Raw genomic sequence first — 7,500 nt, 5'->3', positions numbered from 1 at the left:
TTCTAGTTCTGTTCTAGTTCTAGTTCTGTTCTAGTTCTGTTCTAGTTCTGTTCTAGTTCTGTTCTAGTTCTGTTTCTAGTTTCTGTTCTAGTTCTGTTCTAGTTCTGTTCTAGTTCTGTTCTAGTTCTGTTCTAGTTCTGTTCTAGTTCTAGTTCTAGTTCTGTTCTAGTTCTAGTTCTAGTTCTGTTCTAGTTCTGTTCTAGTTCTGTTCTAGTTCTGTTCTAGTTCTGTTCTAGTTCTGTTCTAGTTATGTTCTAGTTCTGTTCTAGTTATGTTCTAGTTCTGTTCTAGTTCTGTTCTAGTTCTGTCTAGTTCTGATCTAGTTCTGATCTAGTTCTGTCTAGTTCTGTTCTAGTTCTGTTCTAGTTCTAGTTCTAGTTCTGTTCTAGTTCTGTTCTAGTTCTAGTTCTGTTCTAGTTCTGTTCTAGTTCAGTTCTAGTTCAGTTAGTTCTAGTTCAGTTTAGTTCTCGTTCAGAAATTCTGTTCGAGTTCTGTTCTAGTTCTTCTGTTCTGTTCTAGTTCTGTTCTGTTCTAGTTCTGTTCTAGTTCTGTTCTAGTTCTGTTCTAGTTCTGTTCTAGTTCTGTTCTAGTTCTGTTCTAGTTCTGTTCTAGTTCTGTTCTAGTTCTGTTCTAGTTCTGTTCTAGTTCTGTTCTAGTTCTGTTCTAGTTCTGTTCTAGTTCTGTTCTAGTTCTGTTCTAGTTCTGTTCTAGTTCTGTTCTAGTTCTGTTCTAGTTCTGTTCTAGTTCTGTTCTAGTTCTGTTCTAGTTCTGTTCTAGTTCTGTTCTAGTTCTGTTCTAGTTCTGTTCTAGTTCTGTTCTAGTTCTGTTCTAGTTCTGTTCTAGTTCTGTTCTAGTTCTGTTCTAGTTCTGTTCTAGTTCTGTTCTAGTTCTGTTCTAGTTCTGTTCTAGTTCTGTTCTAGTTCTGTTCTAGTTCTGTTCTAGTTCTATTCTAGTTCTGTTCTAGTTCTGTTCTAGTTCTGTTCTAGTTCTGTTCTAGTTCTGTTCTAGTTCTGTTCTAGTTCTGTTCTAGTTCTGTTCTAGTTCTGTTCTAGTTCTGTTCTAGTTCTGTTCTAGTTCTGTTCTGTTCTAGTTTTGCTCTAGTTCTGTTCTAGTTCTGTTCTAGTTCTGTTCTAGTTCTGTTCTAGTTCTGTTCTAGTTCTGTTCTAGTTCTGTTCTAGTTCTGTTCTAGTTCTGTTCTAGTTCTGTTCTAGTTCTGTTCTATTTCTGTTCTAGGTCTGTTCTAGTTCTGTTCTTGTTCTGTTCCAGTTCTGTTCTATTCTAGTTCTGTTCTAGTTCTGTTCTAGTTCTGTTCTAGTTTAGTCCTGGTTCAGTTTTAGTTCAGTTTCAGTTCTATATCAGTTTTAGCTCAAAGCCACTAGTAAATTCTTAAATCATTGGTTACCTAACCAATGACTATTTAAACTTTAAAATTGTAACCATTCTTCTAACTTCAAAGAATGCGGATAATTTCTTGCTTTACAGCAAAACATCTAAATTAAATACACATTTTTTAAATTTATTACTTTATTCTTTATACTTCTTTCAGCAAATCTATAAAGAAATTAACCATAAATAAATTACAAAAGAAAACTAATTTTTTCCAACTAATAACTTTTACAATACTTTTTTTTCTCCTGTGGTTTTTCCATACTCTCCACTGGCTGGTCGGCCGACTGTCAGACAAACAGTCAGTCATGTGGTTGCCGTTGGTGACTGATATGAACATAGCTGGCTGAATGCAATGCTTTGACTAGTTTATTTACCCGAGCATACTGTGTGTAGTAAATAAGTTAGTGGTCATTACCATGATGACGGCAGGCGTTGTCCGTCCGCAAAACATTATGTATAGTATAGTTGGAAGTTATTAAAATCATCATCAATACCTGGCCAAGATAAGATGAATTGAATATGTTTTGATATACAACCGTAGTATAGTGTTTGTTCGATAAATAGAAAATAAAGAAAGCGAAATAAGGTTAGATGGCTAAAAACAATCGTTAGATGTTTTTATACATAAATGTGTATTTGGTGCCGCAACTTTACATTAAATGATTCTGTATTTCTTTTCATAAGCAGTAATATATGGCTCGAACTAAAAAGAAGCTTTAGAAAAAAATATATTTATTATTAATACAGGAAAATATCTATGTAAAGAGCCATAAAACTGGGAGAAAACCAGTTCAATATTATAGTGGCTTAATGAAGTTTTTCTTTATGGGTCAAAAAGGTAGGAAAGATGTTTGTTTGCCATGGTGAAATGCAAAATAAAGTTTGTTTAGCATTTATATTAATAAATTGTAATAAATATGAAAGATTTAAGTTAATATTAAAAATTTGGAAAAAATGTTATGCACAATTAAATAAGTTTTAATCTTTCGATATCTAGTTCTAGTTCAGTTCTAGTTTAGTTCAGTTCTAGTTCAGTTCTAGTTCAGTGCTAGTTCAGTTCTAGTTCAGTTCTAGTTCAGTTCTAGTTCAGTTCTAGTTCAGTTCTAGTTCAGTTCTAGTTCAGTTCTAGTTTAGTTCTAGTTCAGTTCTAGTTCAGTTCTAGTTCAGTTCTAGTTCAGTTCTAGTTAAGTTTAGTTCTAGTTCAGTTCTAGTTCAGTTCTAGTTTAGTTCTAGTTCAGTTCTAGTTCAGTTCTAGTTCAGTTCTAGTTTAGTTCTAGTTCAGTTCTAGTTCAGTTCTAGTTCAGATCTAGTTCAGTTCTAGTTCAGTTCTAGTTCAGTTCTAGTTCAGTTCTAGTTTAGTTCTAGTTCAGTTCTAGTTCAGTTCTAGTTCAGTTCTTGTTCAGTTCTAGTTCAGTTCTAGTTCAGTTCTAGTTCAGTTCTAGTTCTGTTCTAGTTCAGTTCTAGTTCAGTTCTAGTTCAGTTCTAGTTCAGTTCTAGTTCAGTTCTTGTTCAGTTCTAGTTCTGTTCTAGTTCTGTTCTAGTTCTGTTCTAGTTCTGTTCTAGTTCTGTTCTAGTTCTGTTCTGTTCTAGTTCTGTTCTGTTCTAGTTCTGTTCTGTTCTAGTTCTGTTCTGTTCTAGTTCTGTTCTAGTTCTGTTCTAGTTCTGTTCTAGTTCTGTTCTGTTCTAGTTCTGTTCTAGTTCTGTTCTAGTTCTGTTCAGTTCTAGTTCTGTTCAGTTCTAGTTCTGTTCTAGTTCTGTTCTAGTTCTGTTCTAGTTCTGTTCTAGTTCTGTTCTAGTTCTGTTCTAGTTCTGTTCTAGTTCTGTTCTAGTTCTGTTCTAGTTCTGTTCTAGTTCTGTTCTAGTTCTGTTCTAGTTCTGTTCTAGTTCTGTTCTAGTTCTGTTCTAGTTCTGTTCTAGTTCTGTTCTAGTTCTGTTCTAGTTCTGTTCTAGTTCTGTTCTAGTTCTGTTCTAGTTCTGTTCTAGTTCTGTTCTAGTTCTGTTCTAGTTCTGTTCTAGTTCTGTTGTAGTTCTGTTGTAGTTCTGTTGTAGTTCTGTTGTAGTTCTGTTCTAGTTCTGTTCTAGTTCTGTTCTAGTTCTGTTCTAGTTCTGTTCTAGTTCTGTTCTAGTTCTGTTCTAGTTCTGTTCTAGTTCAGTTCTAGTTCAGTTCTAGTTCAGTTCTACTTCAGTTCTACTTCAGTTCTACTTCAGTTCTAGTTCAGTTCTAGTTCAGTTCTACTTCAGTTCTACTTCAGTTCTAGTTCAGTTCTAGTTCAGTTCTAGTTCAGTTCAGTTCTAGTTCAGTTCTAGTTCAGTTCTAGTTCAGTTCTAGTTCAGTTCTAGTTCAGTTCTAGTTCTAGTTCAGTTCTAGTTCAGTTCTAGTTCAGTTCAGTTCAGTTCTAGTTCAGTTCTAGTTCAGTTCTAGTTCAGTTCTAGTTCAGTTCTAGTTCAGTTCTAGTTCAGTTCTAGTTCAGTTCTAGTTCAGTTCTAGTTCAGTTCTAGTTCAGTTCTAGTTCAGTTCTAGTTCAGTTCTAGTTCAGTTCTAGTTCAGTTCTAGTTCAGTTCTAGTTCAGTTCTAGTTCAGTTCTAGTTCAGTTCTAGTTCAGTTCTACTTCAGTTCTAGTTCAGTTCTAGTTCTGTTCTAGTTCTGTTCAAGTTCTGTTCTAGTTCTGTTCTAGTTCTGTTCTAGTTCTGTTCTAGTTCAGTTTTAGTTCTGTTCAGTTTTAGTTATTTTCTATTTCTGCTCCATTTCTGTTTTAGTTATGTTCTAGTTCCGTTATAGTTATAGCCTTGGTTTAGTTCTTTTGTTTAATTCTTTCGTTAAATATATTTTATCTAATTAATATTTTTCTTTTTTATTTTCAGGTATGTTCGACAAGACTATTGTGTGATTAATTTAGATAAGTATAGTCTAAAATTGCCAACTCTGAACCCCAACTAATTATAACCACCACCATTAAGTAGCTATAACTCCGTAAAATGCTAAAACATCAAAATACATTGTATTTATTACCTAATATGTATGAAAATGGTTTAGTGTATATCAATCCAATAACCAGGTTTAAGTTTTTATGACTAAATAGGATATAGGAAGCAATAACAAAAAAAAACTTCTACTATGTTGCTCTAAATACAGTAATTTACTAAGACCCAATCATTAAAACACATGTTAAAACATAGAAACATAGACTGGGGAGAAATGTCATCAAAATTAGATCGACACCTACCTTCCAGTTATGAATAACTACATGCTAGTCCACATACTAAACTGCCAACTAAACTAAATCACTAAGCTAGATTATACTTACTTGGTCATAAATCATAGACATAAGCAAGTTATTACATTTTTGGTAACTACTATTAATACTGCTTCTAGCTTGCTTGATAGCCAGCCCAGACCTACACTTTTAGCTACAAAGATTGTGTTATTGGCCATAAAGAAATTTTCCTTTTGGTATACGACTATAAAATCAAATCAAATATTTAAGACCGGTTTTACTTTATGTTTAGATTTTTATGTTTATTTCTTTAATTTTTCCTATTTTCCATACAACTTTCGCTAATTGAGTGTTGCAAAGTATGCTGGTTGTGTATGGTAAATGGGATTTTGTTTTGAAATGCTAAAACATTCTTGAGGAAAAATTAATTTTCTTTAAACAAAATTGGGTAATTTGTTAAAATAAATTGAGATATTTGCGCAAGTAGAGAAGGAGATTTGCTTGAATGCCAAAATGATTGGTGTTCGGAGATTTAAAATTTTTTGAACGTGTGATGAGGAGTTTTAGCAAAGATATCTGTCTAGTTCAGTTCCAGTTTAGTTTTATGGCAAATTGGAGTTCTAGTTCAGTTGTAGTTCAGTTTCAGTTCAGTTCTAGCTCAGTTCTAGTTCAGTTCTAGTTCAGTTCTAGTTCAGTTCTAGTTCAGTTCTAGTTCAGTTCTAGTTCAGTTCTAGTTCAGTTCTAGTTCAGTTCTAGTTCAGTTCTAGTTCAGTTCTAGTTCAGTTCTAGTTCAGTTCTAGTTCAGTTCTAGTTCAGTTCTAGTTCAGTTCTAGTTCAGTTCTAGTTCAGTTCTAGTGCAGTTCTAGTTCAGTTCTAGTTCAGTTCTAGTTCAGTTCAGTTTTAGTTCAGTTCTAGTTTAGTTCTAGTTCAGTTCTAGTTCAGTTCTAGTTCAGTTCTAGTTCAGTTCTAGTTCAGTTCTAGTTCAGTTCTAGTTGAGTTCTAGTTCAGTTCTAGTTCAGTTCTAGAACAGTTCTAGTTCAGTTCTAGAATAGTTCTAGTTCAGTTCTAGTTCTAGTTCAGTTCTAGTTCAGTTCAGTTCAGTTCAGTTCTAGTTCAGTTCTAGTTCAGTTCTAGTTCAGTTCTAGTTCAGTTCTAGTTCAGTTCTAGTTCAGTTCTAGTTCAGTTCTAGTTCAGTTCTAGTTCAGTTCTAGTTCAGTTCTAGTTCAGTTCTAGTTCAGTTCTAGTTCAGTTCTAGTTCAGTTCTAGTTCAGTTCTAGTTCAGTTCTAGTTCAGTTCTAGTTCAGTTCTAGTTCAGTTCTAGTTCAGTTCTAGTTCAGTTCTAGTTCAGTTCTAGTTCAGTTGTAGTTCAGTTGTAGTTCAGTTCTAGTTCAGTTCTAGTTCACTTCTAGTTCAGTTCTAGTTCAGTTCTAGTTCAGTTCTAGTTCAGTTCTAGTTCAGTTCTAGTTCAGTTCTAGTTCAATTCTAGTTCAGTTCTAGTTCAGTTCTAGTTCAGTTCTAGTTCAGTTCTAGTTCAGTTCTAGTTCAGTTCTAGTTCAGTTCTAGTTCAGTTCTAGTTCAGTTCTAGTTCAGTTCTAGTTCAGTTCTAGTTCAGTTCTAGTTCAGTTCTAGTTCAGTTCTAGTTCAGTTCTAGTTCAGTTCTAGTTCAGTTCTAGTTCAGTTCTAGTTCAGTTCTAGTTCAGTTCTAGTTCAGTTCTAGTTCAGTTCTAGTTCAGTTCTAGTTCAGTTCTAGTTCAGTTCTAGTTCAGTTCTAGTTCAGTTCTAGTTCAGTTCTAGTTCAGTTCTAGTTCAGTTCTAGTTCAGTTCTAGTTCAGTTCTAGTTCAGTTCTAGTTCAGTTCTAGTTCAGTTTTAGTTCATTTCTAGTTCAGTTCTGGATCATTCTATTCTGCACTTCCGAAATTAACCAATTCCTAAAGATAGTTAACGAGTTATGGGTATTCTTTATTCAACCAAGATCTGTAGCCTAATACTCCTCCTAAATACATAGATCTAACCGTATATTGCCAAATTCTAAATCTATTTAGTTTAACTATACATTTATTATTATAATAACAACTTTGCAACAATTTCCCTTGGAGGTTTTTAATGGTTTTCTTAGACTTAGACGTATATTGCTGTAGTTGAGTAGTTGTAAATGTGCAGTTTCTTCTACTTTAATTTGTTGCTGTTGTTGTTTTCGGTTTTTATAACAGTTTTGTAGCCGTTTTACTGTTCTTGACAGCTTAACAGTTAATTTAGCTGTCATATATGTGTTTTGTAGTAGTTGTTGGTTTTTTTTTTTCTTCCTGTGGGTCATATGATAATTTAATGTTTTTATTCGACTTCTTCCACTACTCCGACTTGTCTTTCTTTGTGGTTTTGGAAATATGAGGGTTTTGAATGGATACATGTACTTACAAGTTGGAACTGTTGTTGAATATGATGATGGTAGTGTGGTGGTGGCGGTGTTTTTTTTTTGCACTTGCGGTTATTGTTTCATTATCTTAATCTTGAAAGAGTGTGTGTGTGTGTTTGTGCATGGGAGTGAATTTGTGTAGGTATATAGTACATTCATTACATGTGTGACGCTGTTGGAAAACTCATAAAAATTTGTTATGTTTTAATGAGTGTTTCTTTTTTGCCGCTATAAAATAAAACAAATGCTTTTTCACAGTACTTATTATTATTCCTCAACTGACCCATTGCTGACGGCTCACGTTTCACTTATTACCCACCTAAAGATTTGTAAGGTGTGTGGGTGAGTTGTGGTATAAGATTTTGGCAGAACTTGCATTTTAAAGGGAATCTATTTTTTTAAATATGATAATGTCGTGCCAATGTATTCAGGATTATTTGGGTAATTCTACAGAGAAACCGAGTTCGGTTCTTTTACTTTCT

At 33.7% G+C, this 7,500-nt stretch overlaps 1 pseudogene; it reads left to right on the top strand.

Annotated features, from left to right (window-relative positions):
• Window positions 1–4,474, top strand: part of LOC119606345 — a 53,288-nt pseudogene extending 48,814 nt beyond the window's left edge.
• Window positions 4,475–7,500: the final 3,026 nt, after the last annotated feature.

Source organism: Lucilia sericata, unplaced genomic scaffold (assembly GCF_015586225.1).
Source record: "Lucilia sericata isolate MDLA Ls3-8-SP2 unplaced genomic scaffold, ASM1558622v1 Contig000573F_arrow, whole genome shotgun sequence".
In the NCBI taxonomy this organism is placed as follows: Eukaryota; Metazoa; Arthropoda; class Insecta; order Diptera; family Calliphoridae; genus Lucilia; species Lucilia sericata.
The sequence above is the reverse complement of the archived record's forward strand: the minus strand, read 5'-3'. Positions and strand labels throughout refer to the sequence as shown.